General features: G+C 37.5%; 1 protein-coding gene across 1 annotated transcript in view; it reads left to right on the plus strand.

Annotated features, from left to right (window-relative positions):
• The window catches only part of sipa1l1 (signal-induced proliferation-associated 1 like 1), a 130,785-nt gene that overhangs the window by 11,185 nt on the left and 100,861 nt on the right, over positions 1-18,739 (plus strand). The window contains exon 2 of the mRNA XM_055232292.1: positions 4,022-4,181. The gene's annotated coding sequence lies outside the window, so the exon portion shown is untranslated. The remainder of the gene's footprint in view (positions 1-4,021; positions 4,182-18,739) is intronic.

Below are 18,739 nucleotides of genomic sequence, written 5' to 3' on the forward strand. Positions count from 1 at the left end.
CTAGTCGAATAATCGTAATTGTATTTACATAGTTGTTAATGGTTACCTGGATTATATGCCGTGCTATGACATTATATGACAGTGTATGTTACAGAACTCCATGTACAATTGATGTATTTGATCAGGTATTGGTACTTGAAGAATTACATAAATAGTAGAAATGGTTACTGCTAGGTTTACAATGGTGTTGATGTGTATACGATTTGGTGAAATGCTTTATAATATTGAATAGATGTCTCTTTTTGTGTTGAAAATGACATTGCAGCATATTTAAGTCATCATTGTGGTGTCAAAGTTGGTATCAAGCCTTTTCCTTAGTATCAAAGTCACATTATAAAGTATTTGGACAATGTTTTACTACTTTTAAGGGAATACTCCTCAAACACTACATAATACTAAAATCACCATTACTGTACCTAAGATTTTCACTGACTACTCTGAACTATAAAGTTTGAAGCGGGGGGATAGTACTATTCATTAAAAACGTTAAGAAGAATTAAAAAGCGCTCAGTATAATGCTAAATTGAAGTACTTTCCCTCATAGTGCTGCTTGCAGTCCTTCTACTACTATTATCACTACTGCTTTCCATCCAAAATAATGACTCTTGATTGATTGAACTACATGTCACAAATATCTTGGAGAAATACTCCTACTCCTACTTACTACAACTATTTCCTAGTGATACCCAGTTGTGATTTCTTTGGAATAAAACTTTATCTAAGGGTGAGCTGCTAATAATAAAGTGATTGCGGGCCATTACCCAACACACTACAGTCACTCAGGGCTGCTCATCGCTCTGACGCTGACTAATCGCCCACACGGCAGGGACACACCACGGGACGTCATTAGAGCCGACTTCATTTTGCGTAATTGTTGAATGGAGGACGGTGTTTTGAAACTCAAGCACTAGTGTTTGTTTCTTTTTTTTTATGTGAGTAATGACATTGTTTAGAGAAGTAGAAAAGTCAAATTTAAGATCCCAGCGGGTCTGGGAGTCAAACAGGTGTCGTGGTAAGACGAGGAGCCTCAGTGCTGCCGTATTGATGGTTAATTGCTTCACCTTCATTTTGCATGTTGTCACCTTTTATATCAGAACCAGTAATAACCCTTCACTGATGAATCTAGAGCTGTACTTTATAAGCTTTTGTCCTCCAAACCCCCTGTGTACACTGGAAACAGCACTCCCCATAAATACAAGATAAAAAAAAAAAAGAACTGAAAAGCATTTATATAATACAAATAAAAAGCAACTGTGGTGTTTTGCTCCCACACCTGTTTTCCAATCATTAAATCATATTTCATTTGGACACATAATGGACCGCTGATGTGGATTACATCACCTGTTGCTGCTTTACAACAGCTTATTTGATTCTACCAATTTTATAGTTATTCGAAACTGCCTAGGAACACATCTAATTATAAAGCTTTTTTTTTGGTAAGAGAATCAAGAAGTGAGTGTTTAGCGCGCTAGTTGTCTGCATTACCATTATAGAAGAGAAAAGTACTTATAAACTCATCACAGTGAATAATTAGGATGCTCAGAATGCATAAGAAACCACGGCAAACTGTTTAAAATAACTAGTTTTCTTTTTCACGTTTTAAGACGGGTACAGCGCCTTCCAAACACAAACCAGCATACTTATGTAATTAGCAAAGTTGATATCTCTCGGGTATGACCTCAACAGCTGAAGTTTGATCCTGTCATTATGAACAACAGTTATTACTTTGATGGTGGCTGAGTGCACATCTGGAGGGAGCCACACAGGAGCAGTTTTTCACAGGGTTATACAGGACACAGTACACACACAGTCATAAAGGCAGTGGAAAAGATGGTGGATTTAAAAAAAAGCGTTTTTATGGAAACACTCTCAAGGACATTCAGATTTCACCTCCTCTCCAGTGTTTTAGAGACCATCTGTATTCATGCAACATCCTGCTTTTCACTTCTGTTCCTGCACAGGCCAGCGGCTTTAAGGAATGACACGGCTCACTCAATAAAAGATATTGACAAAACATGCTAATACGACAGTTTATTGTGTATTTGTGTGGAAGACGAGGACGATAGTAAACATAGTAATTATTTTTTTTATCGTTAAAGTGATTAGTAAGTGACTGGAGGTGGCACTTCACCTGCACGACTCCATGGAAATGAAAAGTTAAAACCGTACTTGGGAACATTCTCCATAGAGATGAAGGGGTTTTATGACATACTGATTAAGATTATAGCCAAAGGAACAACATTTCCATGGAAACAAGCAAATAAAGGTCAGGTTTGTGGAGATGCAAGCCCGCTCACAGTAAGGACGCATGTTTTTGTACATTTTTCAGTGCAATAAAACATCCATAATAAAAAACAAAACAAAACAAAATTTAAATCTATTTTTTAATTTGGGTTTACAATTATCGGTTCAATCTAGGGCTGCAAAATTAATCTCAATCGAATCATTCCAACAAATATCTGTTGATGCAATTGTTAAATCAGAAATAAGAAAATATCCTGTCTTGTTAAGAATTTTTTTATTTTTTTTGCCTGTAGTTTAGTAAATTCCAGTTTACCAGACACGACAGACACATTATTAACCTGGAAGCAACATCAGGAAGTTCAAACAAATACTCCGTGCTGATTGGTTGATGTTTGAGCAGCTCTATACTTTTGTAACGTCATTTTCTCCTTCATGACGTTAGACACAATGATTTCACCAGTAGTACTTTTGCAAACAGCTGTAAGCGTATTGAGTGTAGGAAGTCCCAATTGTTACCCATTGTCTGCTAGTAAACAGTGATGGCAGTTTCACTTTGAAGAGCTGAGCGACTGAAACAAACAAATGAGTAGAACAAAAACTCTGTGTGCACTTAAAATGAGCACAAAAGAGAGCATGAGACAACAGCCATCGCTTTTGACAGTCTACAAATTGTCTTGGATTTTCTGAAGCGACGGCTGCAGCGCGTGAACAAAATGGAAAAGTGTTTTATTCAAGTGACCGAAGGCACTTTCTCATAGCACAGTTCATTCATTACTAATTCTGGATTTTTTTTTTTTAGATAAAACAAAACCAAAATAAGGAAAATGTAAAAAATGGATGAATAAATAAAAAAATGAATAAATAAAAAAATAATAATAAAAAATTTAATCAATAATTAAAAATAAATGATAAATACAAAATTAAAAAATAAATAAATAATAAAAAATACAATTCTCAATTATTTCCATCAAAATTATAATTATATTTTTTTATTAAGTAAATTCTTTGTGTACTGTCAAACCTTAACCTCCAGACTTACTATCATTGATTTGTTATATTTTGTGATATTGTCATGTTTTAAAACTCACTGTAGACAAGCGAGGGCAGAACAGACGCCCATATCATTCACAACCAAATTTGATTTTCTTTCCAGTTACATAATTTTCCAAATTGACTGGGGCCCTAATCGTAATCATGACTGAAATTAAATTAATTGCACAGCCCGATGGGAGTATTCCTCTTCCTCTGATTACGAAGGAAACATAACGAGGACTGAACTGGTGTCCTTGGCACAGCACTGCAATTTCCCTATCAGTTCTGGACTAGATTTTGGAATAGATCAAATTTGCCCATAAAAACAAGTTAAGAGCTTCCTGTCTATACTTCAGCCATGTTTATTTGATTTAAACAGGGACAGAGCACATCCATGAACACTTTTGTAAATCTGCTGTTTTTAGCTCAAAGGATAAAAGACAATTGACAAAAAAAGACAAAAAATCTAAACAATTGTATAAATATTAATTGGACAGTTTAGTAAAATGTAATATTAAAAGTTCTTAAGCTACATAAAAGCCATCCACGTAATATCTCAGTGATGCTGTTGCCTTCTTAGCCTCCTAATAACATCATTAAGCTCCAAAAGCAAAATCAATATGTTTCCTGAACTAATTAATTCTGTACCCCCAGTACCCAGTGTGAAACTGAAATGTCATTGTACTACAGTGCCTATCTCCAAAGGTCATGTGTGTCATATTCTTCCTGTCTCGTGCCTCCACAGGGGACCAGTTTTGCCAACCGCCACAGCCCAAAGCAGAACCAGGAAACAGGATTAAAGAAGGACACATCCTGGTCATTGTTCCACTCTGCAGGAGAAAGCCCCTGCTCTGAGTCTTAGGAAGCCCACTGCGTCAGCCTCACCAAACTGCCATCCATCTGCAGTAAGATTTATTCAATTATGTATTATTTAACTCTGTGTTGGTATGCACTCGAAAAAGAAATGGACAATGACATGGTTTGAGTAGTGTAGTTTTGACTAATAATATCATTTTATACACCTGTCAAGTAGGGTTATGGTCGAAATTCTTGGTAGGCTAAAAGAAATTCTTGGTAGGCTAAAAGAAATTCTTGGTAGGCTAAAAGAAATTCTTGGTAGACTAAAGACATGCCCTGCTGACTGAATAGTCAACTAAAAAGGGGGTGTGGTAAAAGCACCAAAAACTATTATGTATGTCTATGTATCTGACCCAAACTGCACTCACAAGGCTCCACTTGCCTGAGAGTTCTGGCAAAAAAAATGTATAAGTACTTTTTATAAATACTAGTAAATCATGAGTTTAATCTGACTTTTTTTTTTGCCAACTCACTCCTTTCTGCTGTGTTAAATGCTTCATGGGACAGACTTGTTCCTTGTTTTCTTTATGGTCTGGTGTGACGTTTCAGGATTTAAAGGGAAAGCTTGAATCTAGAGTGTTTGGTCCTGCTCTAGTCCTGTTTTTTCTTTTTCTTTTTATCTTGTATTACCACAAATAAACTGGAAATTCACATCAACAGAGTGTCCTGAGACCGGACCTTCACAGTTTTACATTATTACCTTTTTCTAAGATAAAATAAAATATCAGGCATGAGTGTCCTATTTGAGGAAGTCAATAATTGGACCCCACTTCCTTTCAAAACAGCACTTTTAGCTGTAGTTGAGGTGTTAACAGTTCCATCATATAAACAGGTGAAGTCCTGATCTAGTCCAGGTTTAGTCCTGATCTAGTCCAGGTTTAGTCCTGATCTAGTCCAGGTTTAGTCCTGATCTAGTCCAGGTTTAGTCCTGATCTAGTTCAGGTTTAGTCCTGATCTAGTTCAGGTTTAGTCCGCGTTTAGTCCTGACCTAGTCCGCGTTTAGTCCTGACCTAGTCCGCGTTTAGTCCTGACCTAGTCCGCGTTTAGTCCTGACCTAGTCCGCGTTTAGTCCTGATCTAGTCCGCGTTTAGCTCCAGTTTTGCTGTGGTGAATGTGCAAACTTGTGTGAACGCAGCCCTAGTCACCAATTTTTCCTTTTTATTTTAGTTTTGTTTTTATTAGTCAATGGAAATATCGCATTTTAGTCATAGTTTTAGTCACTGATTACTCTTTATTAACTTTTGATTTTGTTTCATGCAGATATTTTAGTCGACCAAAAGCCCATCATGTTTTCAGAATTCAATTAATTTTATTTGGTTAAGCTTAGTGCTGTTTATCTGTTCAGTCTGACTGCACTTGAATAGGACTGCTGTTTCAATGTTATGATTGGCTGAATGTTGTATAGACTCCTTCTAGTGCTGCTCTGTTGTGCTTCAGTCCCTGCTATTTGCCTTGTCTTGTGAAGTTGCTCTATGTTTTGTATGCTTCGCTAATTCTCAACAAGCCGTAGAGATTATCTTGTGGTGAATAATTTGTGAAGTAAATGTGGTGGTTGTGTTAAAATACTAGGACACTGTGATGGCTCAGTGCTTCAAACAGAAGGGCCTAAAAGAGGATGTGCTGTGGGTATGTGCTTAAATTTAACAATGAAATGATTTACAATTTTCCTAGCACACGCAAGTTATTATGTAAATTAAATATGAATGATGGCATAAGAGATAGTGAGGGGGTATGATGAAACCAAACTGCATAAGGTTAAAATGAGCAGAACAAAATGTGAAAATGTAGAAAGTATTAGAAAAAGTGTAAAACTTGTATTTTATAATTTGTACATCTGTACTGTTTAAAAGACAGTTATTTGAATTAGCATTCATCCTACAAAATTATTAATAAGGATACATGAGTCTTACATAGCGCTTTTCCAGATGATCAAAGTTGCTTAAAGTTAGTAGCCTTTAAAGCCTTTTTATGGAAACACTTTTTATGTTGTGCACACAGCATTCATATTAGGCCATGTGGGTGAAGTGTCTTGCATAAGGACACAATGTCAGTTTTTGCTGCTGGTGTCTCACTGTGCTACCTGCATTCACAGCGGTCTCCCATCCAAACACAAACCAGGCCCAGCCCTGCTTAGCTCCTGAGATCTGCTGATTTTAGGACATTAGTGGTATTATTCCTATGTTTGCATTTTGCTTCAATGTAGTTCCAAGATTAACCCAGTCTTACTCCCTAAACTGATCTCCTTGAAGCTTGTTTGATTTACAATCCACAAAATGGTCAATTCTGGAGGAGACGTCACCCAGAATGCCCCAAACTGTTGCTATAACATCGTAACATGATTTTAGATCTGCAGTAAACACACACATTTGTCTTTCTGTTAAATGAAGCTGTCCTCGTGCCACTTTACCTCTGGTCTGCAACATTGTGCCAATGTGAAAATAGATTTGGCATGTTTTCTTATAAAGACACATTGCTTCAATTTGGACCATAGATGTCCTGCATTGAACCAGAGCTGGGAAACACAAAAATATGATTGAATTTAAAAAGCCTGTATCTGATTTTTTTTTTTTTCCTGTGTATTTGAGCAAAATTTGTCCTGCCCCAGTGGATATACTGTATAAGCTGCTTTTGGGGTCAAAATATCTCCACTGTGTACTATCTGCATCTCATTATGAAGTGTTTCATTGTTCTATAATCAAGAAGTGCGTGTTAGCATGCTAGTTGTTATTAGCAATACCATGACTGCTGAACTCCCTTATGGTTTCTGAAATTTGTAAATGGTGTTTATAAACCTGTTGCAGTGAATAACTAAGATGGTAAAAGTCACGCCCAGCACCTTTAACAAAAGAATCCAGAGCATTTGGCTGAAGTCTTTACACAGAGAGTACCCAACTTAATTTTATGAGCACCTGCTGGTTATGTAGAGACTATATCAAGTACAATATACTCTAAGAACTATGTTAAGGTGGATGTTATGTGCTAGTGGTATTATCTTTGTAACTCAGTAGAGTTACTTAAAGAAGACGTATTATGCTTGTTCCTCCTCTATTGACACCCCAGGATCATTTATATAATGATGATATATTATAATTAGCACAATTTAAATCGCAATATTCATATAAAACGGCTTAATAAAAGAAACTATGGTTCCCAATGAGAGCTGATGTTGCCATAAACGTCATCACAACAAAGATGTGTGAAGTTGTTGGCCTCTGATGGAGCGGCACATCACGCTAGTAGATTTTTTTTTTCCCATTTGTACCAAAATGTCTATGCGGTGCTGCTGAATCCTACGTGTATCACAGATTAAGAAAATAAAATAGGAGAACGAAATACAGAGCAGTGGGTGTATGTTGGTGGTGTAGAACAGGGCACCCAAACTCGATTCCAAGTAGGCACCGACTGAAAACATCCGGTAAGTACCGGCACAGAAAAACATTTGTTTGGTGCCAATTTTGTGTTTCTTGGCTTTAAATGCCCACATCAGTGAGCCAGTACATACACAGCACTGATGTATTTAACAGCAGCACAGGTGCCCACGCGTCACGACTGCACTCGGCACAAATGAACGACACAAACAACACTCATGTTTTAACATGTCCAAACAGGCAGTGTGTCACCTTACCGGTAAAACAGAAGAGGTGAAGAACCCGCGTGTCCAGAGTTGCAACTTGTATCCACCCAAAAACACATCTCCAGTGCAGGGCCTTTACACTGTCTCACAGTCTAAGTGTTGTGCTTAATAATATATCCACATCCAGTCAAAGTCTGCAATGTTCACGTAAAGCTGAAGCCAAACAGATAATATGAACTAAACTCTGCCAACATCATCCTCCTCCTCCTCAGGAACCTAAGCTCATGCGAGTCCACATGAGGATCAGCTGTGTGCTCTGGTTCATTAGCATGCACATTTCTATAACTGAACATCGTATAGATAAGTACTGTCTGTACTGTGCTTTAAAATATCAACAAACATGGATATAACATAATTCAAGGATCGAAACATACTTTCTTAATATTGGCCATTAATTTACATTTGAAAAAGGCAGCCACCAAAAAAAGAAACATTTTGGAATCGGTAGCAGGAAGCAAGTATTATTAAGAACATGGGTATTGTTAAGGGAGGAAAAAATCAGTACTGAGCCCTAAACTGGATTGGAAAATGGGGCTTGATCAGCAATGTGGAGTCTTGAAAGTAAGTGATTAAAGATTGCTGAAACATGCACGAATCACTCCAAATACAACTTTAAGAGGGAGAAAGAAACAACATGGCTAAAAACTCTGAAAAGTCTTTTTTTTTTTTTTTTTTTTTTTAAGTCAATTTTGCTTAAACTACCACCAACTATTCTCTTCTAACTCCTTGCTGGGGGTCTGGTCTTTTTTGAATACTCTTTTATGCAGGGCTCACGTTTCATAGATCTAACCTGTAACTTGAACCTCGTAGCACCACCTGCTTATCTCCTTGAAGATGGATAACTTTAACGCCATACCGTGAAACATTCAAGGCAAACCTCTAGAGATGAGCAGGTTGCAAAGACACTACCAGAAAAAAAGTTACGTAATGCGCTTTTAATCAATTTCAAAACTACTGTGACAGTGCCCAGCTGCACATCTGGGCTGCAGGCTGCTGTGTGCGTCCTCCACTGGAAAATAACCTGTCAAGATCTTCCAAATCTCTGCTAGTCACAAACTTATGTGTTTACTGGAGTTAGGTTTCCATTGGCTCCAGTAGACTGCAGGTTCATGGCCCCTGAATGCCACATGCTCGATCTAAATGCAACGGCCTCCCACTAGGTTCTCACAATATATGCAGGAATGTCGGAGAAAGTACTTGAACTGGTGACGTCATCCTCTGAAATCGCCGCTAAACGTGACCAAAACAAAAATGGCGTCTACGTTTTCTTAACATATGGCTTGTTTCGTCTTCGTAAGCCGTGTATTTGACGAGCTGTTTTACAAAAGCTAATAACGTATTGACCTGGCCTTGGCCTCGCTAATGGTTGTTTGGACAAGCGAGCCTAGAAGATTCAGCTGTGTGCTCGACCTTCCCCGCTAATGTCTAACCTCAACAACGCTTTGTGAACGGATTTAGCAAAGGGCACAGAGGTTTAATTCTCGAGCACCGCAATCTGCAAAAAGTTGGTATTTAAGGAGTCCATTTTACAATATTTTCTGATCTGTGTGGTTTCTTCATCAAAAACGTAGCCAAAGTCGTGTTTTGTTTCATTCACACAAATTTTTTATCTCAAACAGAAAATGCTCTGTTCCACCTTGTGATGTCATCATGTGGTAATACAGGAAGTGCTACACAGTGTTTTTAACCTCTTCTTAGAATAATTTGGATGATTTCAACCCTAGATTTGCTCCTCTCTACTAAAAAAAAAGGTAAAATGTAACTGTTAACTTGAAAACCACTACCACTTCATGACATCACAAGGTGGAACAGAGCAATTTGAGCTTGTAGACAGGCTAATAATAAAGGGTTACTCAAACATGTTTAGCTTCAGGTATGTTTTTGATGAGGTAACAACATTATAACATGACTTTAAGTTCACAATATAATATAGGACCAGGTTCAGGCGTTATACATGAAAAAATAGTTTGCAGTTGTCCAAAGTTATACCTCACTGTCCTAAAGCATTCCTAGCATGCTAATTATTCACCGCAATTGGCTTATAAGCACTTTTCACAACTTAAGAGTGAAGTTTTGCTTGCAATCCTGCCGATGCTAACTTCCTGGTTCACAGACGATAAAAACTGCTTTATAAATACGTGCAGACGGGACACAACAGTCTCATTTTGACCTTAAGAGCTGCTATTACTATATATCTGTACTGGGAAAAAGCAAATGTTACTTTATTACGTGAAAAAAAATCTGGTACAGTGGCTTTAATTTTCACATGCCTCCTGTCAGTTTTAATTAACAAGATAAGCTGTACCCATTATTTTTACAGCAGCGCTCATCAAACTGTGAAGCAAATAAATAATGTTATCTAGTTGTTCATAAAACATTGCAGTCAGTTTTTTTGCTTGAATGAGTCTGTGGGATTAATGAACCGCTCCCTGTGATCCGTGGAGCTAGCATAGTGCAGCGCGGTCAGCTACGAGCTACTTGCTAACTAGTGGAATGCTGTGGTATTTGGCACGATAACCACAGGCTTGTTTTTATTGATGTCCTTGTCTGAAAAGCAGTTTTGGAAAGCCACGGTCAAATACAAAATTGTGATGTTGGTAGAAAAGTCTATTTTGGAATTGGAGTGCACAGATTATGGTGTTTGAGGTGCTGCCAGTAGTTCAAGGTCTTAAGTGGCATTTGTCAAGTTGAGTCTTACCTGATTATAGCTATTCAGGTATAGTAACATTGTTTTAACATGAATACAAACAAGGCTGCATAAGATGTGATGATACTCTTTGATTCCTGTGCAGTGAAACAGAGCTGTGGATGTCTGTCTGTGGATCGTTCTATTGATATTTGTTCTTACTGTGCTCTTTGTCATAGCCTATAGGGTGGGCACTGTTCTATACAAAGATAATAATAATAATAAATAAATTAATTAAAATAAATAAATACAAATACAAAATAAACACATAAATACAAATAAATTAATTAATAAAAATAAATAAATAAATACAAATAAATAAATTGATTAAAAATAAATAATTAAATTCAAATAAATACATTTCATTAATTACCATCAGCTGCTCTGGATTCTGGCATCAGTCCTACAGTAGGTCTGTGTAACTTTCTGCAGGAGGCCCGTCACCTGCATGACTCCATGGAAATGGAAAGTTAAAACCATACTTCAGAAGGGAGATGGAAAAAAAGTTATGTCATACGATGGGAGATTATTGCCAAAGTAACAGCATTTCCATGGAAATAAGCAAGAAGAGGCCCTGCTCCAAGCCAAGAGTCAGGTTTGTGGAGATGCAAGCCTTGTACAGTAGTTGTTTTGAAGGATCACACTTTTGGATTTAATTTTTTCTGAATAAAAATAAATAACATGGCTTTTAATGTATTCCTCATGTCCCAATGCTTCTCCAAGTCACATGCTTTTACAGAGGACCGACTGTAGTCCGTGGTCATTTAAAATAATTCTATCTTGATTCGATTTGAAGTACAATTAGATTTGAATCCTTATACACTTCCCACTGTTGCACGATGTTTACCACACTTCTTTTGATTGATAAAGGCTCTATTAAAACTCCTCCACTGTCGCCTGTGTGCTCGGCCCCTCTCATTGTGCAGGAGGCCCTGGTGTGACTGTAGAGGGACACCACACACTGTACCTGTGAACACTGAGTCTGAGGGCTACAGCAGCGCTACACTGATCCTCATAGCAGCTCTAATAAGCCAATGTTTCCTAGCAACCATAGCTCTTCCACTTTTGGAAGAACTGCGTAGTAACAAAAATGAGTATCCAACAAGTAGCTGCATACTGGCGTCCCATTGTGGTTTTCCAGGTATGAGAAGTGTGTCCATTTTAACAACAGGAAACATTTGCCATTAACATCACTGGCTCTATAAAATGTGCTGTTTAAATCCATTTAGTATTTTTTCTTGAGTTTTCACACCATCTAAAAACTTATGTGGCTGTTTCCTCCTGTTTGTGTAGCGTATCGTCATGGTAACTAACCTCCCAGCTGAAAACAAAAGTAGGGCAGATTCATGGTCGCCCCAAACCCTCACTGGTATAATAAAGACGAACACAAATTACAATCTTCTCTGCAGTGATAAAGCAATGTAATTTTGCACATATTTTTACTGAGATTGTCAATTAAGGCTGTGTAATTAAATGCATTTATACAGAGATTCAGTCATTTGTAATAGTCTATGATCAGCTTGGGTCTTTTTAATGGACAGATCTACAGCCAATCCTCCTTTAGCAAGTATGTAGTTTAGAGTTAAGACTTTGGAGGATGTTTTTTTTTTTTAAAGGCCCTTAGTAGGCTCTTTTTCTGATCTATGTTGTAATTTTTCCTCATCACAAACATACCTGAAGTCGTTTTCTTTCATTCACACCTGTTTAACACAAAAATCCAGCGTATTTAGAGTTTTTCTCAACTAGAAACTGTATTATGTGGAAATACAGGAAGTTATTCACTGGAACTCACTAGAATCATTTGGATGATTTCTGCCCTGGAATTGCCAAACTCTACTGAACAAAAGGTAAAAAATAGCTGTTAATTTGAAAACTACCACTACATGATGTCACAAGGTGGAACAGAGCATTTGGAGCTTTGGAGATATAGACAAACTAATAATAAAGGGTTAATAACAGATGTGAATGCAATAAAACACAACTCCAGGTCTGTTTTTGATAAGGTAACAACATTATAGCATAATTTAAAGCTCACAAGAGTCAATTTTGCGTAATATAGGGCCTTTTTAAATGATTTATTTTTGTATTTCACCAGATTAAGACCAGGCTTGTTAGTACTCGCATGGGACACCACTGGGAATACCAGGTGACACGGTGACTCTCATACAAATTGTGTCCTATGGTAAGACATTTGACCCACATTGCCTTGCGTTAATGTGGTTTGTGAGGGTTGGTGGTGGTGGGAGAGGCCGATGGCACAGATTGATCATTGACCTCTCCATAAAGCTTCTGTAGAAAATGAATGGAAAATTGAAAAAAAAAAAAATACAAGCACAAAAAACCCCCATTATGTATATATTCTGAGTAATTATAATGTGCTGTTTTTATTTTAATGAATGAAACCTTTGCATGAAACACTGCATAATCTAACAAATGTGTACATCCCTGAGGCAGGTACACCTTTAATGTCACGCTCCAAACCTCCATTCCTCTTTCCACGTTGCTCCGTGTTCCTGATCTCCTCCATTGTTGTTGTTGTTGTTGTGGTGGTGATGGTGGGTGTGGGTGGAGGTGCGTGTTGTGAGCGGGCCCAGCGGGGGTGGAGCAGTTGCATAAGACCCACAGATCTGCCCAGCTGTGGCATGTGTTTGGCCCAGGAGGGTGAGGGAGGTGCCAGCCGCTCAGGCCCCCTCCACCTGCACTGGTCTGGGGCAGGGAACAGCACTGACTCAAATGTGCTAAAATATCAACTAAATATTCAGTTTTTTTTTCAGTAGGATGTTGGTGTGTAGTGTTTTGTTCCATTCATTATGTGGTTTTCAAAAATTTGATAATAATGATCATAATCTATTGGCCTCAGAAATGGTCAGATGTGTTTTTTTTATTTATTTATTTATTTTTTTTACAGCAGGTGCCAATATCCCATTGTTCAGCCCCCAGTGGACAAAAATTTGAGTTTTGAGTTGATGTTTTTTGTCTTTTCAGAGCTACCGTAGCTGGATAATTGTTTCAGTCTTCAACAGTTCAATCATTTTTCCACTGTGTTTTTTCCCCTGTGGACTATCGTTTGACCCCGTATAAATATCTGTCTGAGTATTGTGGTGTTATAACACTTTAGCTCGCTCTATGGACTCATTTAGAGCACTTTGGTTTGATTTGCGGTGTATATTTGCCCTGAAGTGAATGATGCTAGTGGCGCTGATGTGTCTATGGGATTTTCACTTTATGTTAGCATGATGCTAATCGGCGGTTTTGCACACGTTTTCACTAGTTATAGCTACTTTTGGGCTGGTTTTGTGCGTATGTTGTATTTTAATAAACTACTTATATATTTTGTGTAGCTCTGCACGGTTCTGGTTCATAGGAATGTGTAAGCATGATTGTGATGTGCATGTATTTTCTTTGTGTGTTGCAGTTTTACAATCTACTCCATTAAATGTCTAATACAGCAAGAGGCTTCGTGGGCGTTTATTGGAGAAGTTGTTCGCTATCTGTGGAACTAATTCCTAAACACTAGCAGAGGCAGAATACCCATAATTGTCTTTCCGCTGAAACTAGTATCGAACTAGATAATCATTTCAACAAGTATCAATATTAAAAAGTCCCAATCGCAGGACAGACATGAGCCTTTTCTGAACAGCTTTCGATTGGTTGTGAGCTGTATTAAAACTAGCAGATATAAGGCCACATGGGAATATCATCGTCGAATGGGAATTGTATTAGACCCGATACGCAATACCAGTTCCATTTCTTAGTATCGAAATCAAGTTTGAAATTTTAGTATCGTGATGACACACATGTAAATACCCGTTCACACATGCAGCCTGACCTGGGAATTTTCCTGCATTTTGCCAGAACATGGTCATGTGTGAACAAAACTAGAACTGATTTCCCTGCTTTTCTTGATCTGGCAATTTCCACGGCAAATTGACTTTTATTAGCTTTTAACCATGTTATAACTGGTCCCGTCATCATTAACTGTGTTGTAGAGTTATTTTTTGCTTGATTCTTGTATGCTTGAGTAATCCTGTATCTGTTTTTGCCTTTCTATCCAGCGCTTGAGGTGTGAAACATTTTGGAGTGATTGTGGTCAAACTCTGTGCTCATTACCAACTGCCTGAAAATCATAATATGGCTTCTTTAAGATTTAACGAGCTCAACAGTTGAACATCCACCCGACGGTTCTGGAACAAAATTTTCCATTCATTTTTCCCATAGACTTTCTGAAAAATATGAAAAGTTAAAAAGCTTGCTCAGAGATATTCAGCTACATTTTAACTTTAAATGACCACCAGACATATAATTTTATTTCAAATCTGTTTCTGAAACTTTATAAACTGCAAAGTTATTAAAACATATCACTACATTTTAAAAGGCCCTAGCTGGTTAGCGTGTAGCTAGTTAACACGTAGCTGGTTAGCGTGTAGCTGGTTAACACATAACAGGTTTTTGTTTTTTTTATAATGGAACATCCATGCTGGTATCAATGGGACTGTACCAACAGAAACAAGAAAAACAAAAAAACGACAACATGCAGTTATGTTTACTTTTGCCCAAAAAGAGCTAGAAGAAGAAAACTCCTTTAATCCCACCTCCCTCACCCACGTCTGATGCACTGAGGCAATTTACCAATAGTAACAAAGACTAATGAAGATTTTTTGTTTTATTTTCATTTAATCAATGTTCACCTTTCTGAATAGTTGAAACATTGACCCAAAACGCCCCAAATCCCCCCACACAAATATTGCACTTTCGAGCTAGCTTCTGTTAGCGTTGCCATGGCAGTTATGTAGCGCTAATACAAGGTTGCCAGTGTGGTAATTAGCATCTTTTTTTTTCACACAACTCTTAGTGCTTCCTCTGCTGCGTCTTGTCCTCCTTTTTCATTATCAACGTGTTACAAAAGCTTTTATAGTTTCTGTGAATGCTTTCAACAGTGTTTATTGGAGTGTGCTAGAAAGCTATTAAAACATGCCATTAATAACAATAATGAGAATAATGCTCTAGCCTTTTTTTGTCTTGACACGCAATATTTTGCTTTACAGCGTGGAGCCTTAAAGTGCGTGTTTTATGTTGACATGTTTTTGTATTATAACTTTATTTGATGGCATAGTACCTGTGCTAAGTATTTATGATAGTTTTACAGTCAGTCAAGGGGCAGTTTGTGAAGAAAAAGTGAAAGGAAAGTTGAAACAAAAATACAGGAAGTAGAGCTTGGTTTTAAAACATAATCCCTCTTCTTATGTCATCAATATTCTGTCCAAAATTCAGGGACAATTTACGCACAAGGACACAATTTCTCACAGTTTGCACATTCATTTAAGAAAATAAATGTCATTTTACGTATTTTCATTTGTCAAATCATAAATATTAACTAACATGACTATTATTCATTTATTTTGATGAGAGAGCAACATTATAACATGGTAGAAAGCTTGATTTTGGATAATATGGAGTTTAAAAACAGTGAAGTGCTTCCTGTATTATAAGATGACATCACAAGGTAGAACAGAATGTTTTGTGTTTGAGAGAAGAACTTAACCTAAATATGCAGGGTTTGTGTGTTAAACATGTGTGAATGAAACAAAACACAACTCCAGGTCTGTTTGTGATGAGGAAACAACATTGTAACATAAATTAAACATTGCGTAATATGGGCCCTTTTAAGTGTGTTGCACAAGGGGTTAGAACCATCAACCTTCCAGTTATTGTGTGGCGGCTTTACCACCTGAGCCACAGACACCAAAACCAGCTGGTGTTTAAGGAAAGATTTAGAAATTGTCCTTAGCAACTTGTCTGGAATGGTTTACTAAAAATATGCTTGTAGTTTTTTGTTTTCCATTACCTGGTTTTGCTGTTTAGTTTCCAAAATCCGCACCAATCCAGAAACGGTCAAGAATTTTTCGTCAGTGTGCAATACAACAGTGTTTTTTGTTGCAAACTGATTATCATAGGAACAAGATGTACTCTAATTGTGAAAACCCAGTGTTTTTTGGTGACTGCTTACTGTTGGATCCATAGCTTTCTGCGGTGGCGGTTTTAGTCCCTGTACCACAGTAGACAAATTAAAATGTATGAAGGTGGAAGGGTACATGTTGAAACCATTTGTACTTTTTGGTTTTGTAATGGCGACATCTTTCTGACTCTCAATCTCAAAAGTCAATTTCGCCAGTTGTAATGTTCTTGTACTTTTTATAATGTGATTTTTTTTTTTTTAATGAAGACTTGAAGGGCCTGTAGACAATTTTGAACCATTAGTAGAGAACTTATTCCAGATTGAATTTTCAGTCCCGTCCTCTTAGTCCCTTTTCTCATTCTGAACCATGATAAAGAAGCAACAGTCTGGGATAGCATCAAAAATTGGATACTAATCGATCCTAAAATTTGTATTGATACTAGATACTATATACTTATTTGAGCAGATATTGACACTAAAATCTTACATTCACAGGACAGAAATGAACCTTTCCTGAATAACTTTAGAATGATCTTGAGTTGTATCAGAACAAGTATAAGACTCTCAGAAGCAGATATCTTACATATTGAGTATATTTGTGCCAGTTTTAAAGTTATGATCTAGACTCTACACTTGATTTTTTAAAATGTCATTTCTACGCCTCTTGCCTCATCTTCCTGCTTTTTCTACTCCTCTACTTTTCCTCCACAGCAGCAGAAGCATCAGCCTCCTCAGCCTCTCTTTCTCTTTCACTCACCACCAGTTGACGATTGTGGGAGGGGCTACTGTTTTCCATAACAAATGCACCATTCTCTCCCTTCATTGCATCGTCTTAGCTGGATATGATCTTAAATGCCGTCTGCTTCGTTTGTCTCTCATTGTTCAAAATGTGCACAAAAAAAAAGGCAAAAAGAGCTGATTAAAAAAACAAACAAACTTCCAGACAAGTTATATTTCTGTACTATTTCTGAGGTAATTTCAAAGTCCATTCGTGTTTTGTGCGAAATTTGATACTACAATGCTTCAATGAACAATATGGATTTGTTTTTGAGCTGATTACAATATTTGGCCTTATAGGAATTTTAAAACCCACAAATTTATGTTAAATTATAGTAAAGTAAAAAATAATAAAGAATGCATTTTTCTGGGATATAAACTAGTTTTATGATTGATACAGCCAAAGCCTAATTTCTCTTCTACTTACTGATTAATCTGTACAAAATGTCAAATCTGATGCACTGAGGACAAACAAATACATTTTCAGTATTTCATTGACACTGAAATAAAATCCTCAGTTCATCAGAAAAGTACTGATAGTATCTGCCATATAAACATGCTTGTAAAATCATCAAACTATTGTCGTCAGATAAAATAAAAAAAGAAAAAAAAAAATGCATTATTGCCCACTCCTACAAAAACTGAATTTGCCTTTTCAATAACGCCCTAAATGAAATTGGCGGGACGCTGGCAGCTAAGTCCTCTTCAGCTCAACCCCTGTGCTTAAACGTTTTGTATTTTCAGGAAACTCCCCAGATGCCGTCGTCAGGGGCAACGGCTTTAGTCTCCCCGCAGGTCTGCACCCTCTAAAGCTTATCCCTGGCCTTTTCTTTGCTCCTCTTGTCTCCGTGCTTGCCCTATGGGAGGCTCTGGTCCCACATCTGTCAAACTGTCACAGAGCTGCTGTCTACTACCCCTGCCCCCCCTGCCCCCCTCTGCCCATACACCCACCCGACCCACAACCCCCTGCTCTGTGCTCTCATGCCCATTAAACGTGCACTTGAGGAGCTCAGTTTGACACCTCACCAAATAGCGGCGGTGGTATTTTGCATAGTGGCGCTCGATAATGGGATTTTCAACCTATAATTTGAAAATGTTTTCTTTGGTAAAACTGAAATTAAACTGTTTTTTGAAATGTAAGGTGTTTTTTTTATTTATAGACTTAAATGTGACTACAGCAGACCATATAATACACATGAAGCCTTAAATATATGACAGTATTGGGTTGTAGCCTGCTCATAGGCTCTATATATATGAATTATAAATGTCTCCATGTCCTGGTAATGTTTCAAATAGGCCTACATTATTTATACTTCCTACATTGTAAATTCTGTTTTATTTTGTTGTTTTCTTTATTATTAGAATATGACTTATCTGAAGCATATTTTCAGTGGATTTCATGCAGGCTTTGTGCAACACAGAGGGAAAGTGGCGGGCTCGCAGCACCGTGGCTGCTTCTTTAACTTTAGATGGATTCTAAGTGACACAAGCTCAAAGCAGCCGCTGCATAATGTGAATATAGATGCTGAATAAAACGTTAAGAGAGTGGCAG

Source organism: Periophthalmus magnuspinnatus, chromosome 24, assembly GCF_009829125.3.
Source record: "Periophthalmus magnuspinnatus isolate fPerMag1 chromosome 24, fPerMag1.2.pri, whole genome shotgun sequence".
NCBI lineage: Eukaryota > Metazoa > Chordata > Actinopteri > Gobiiformes > Gobiidae > Periophthalmus > Periophthalmus magnuspinnatus.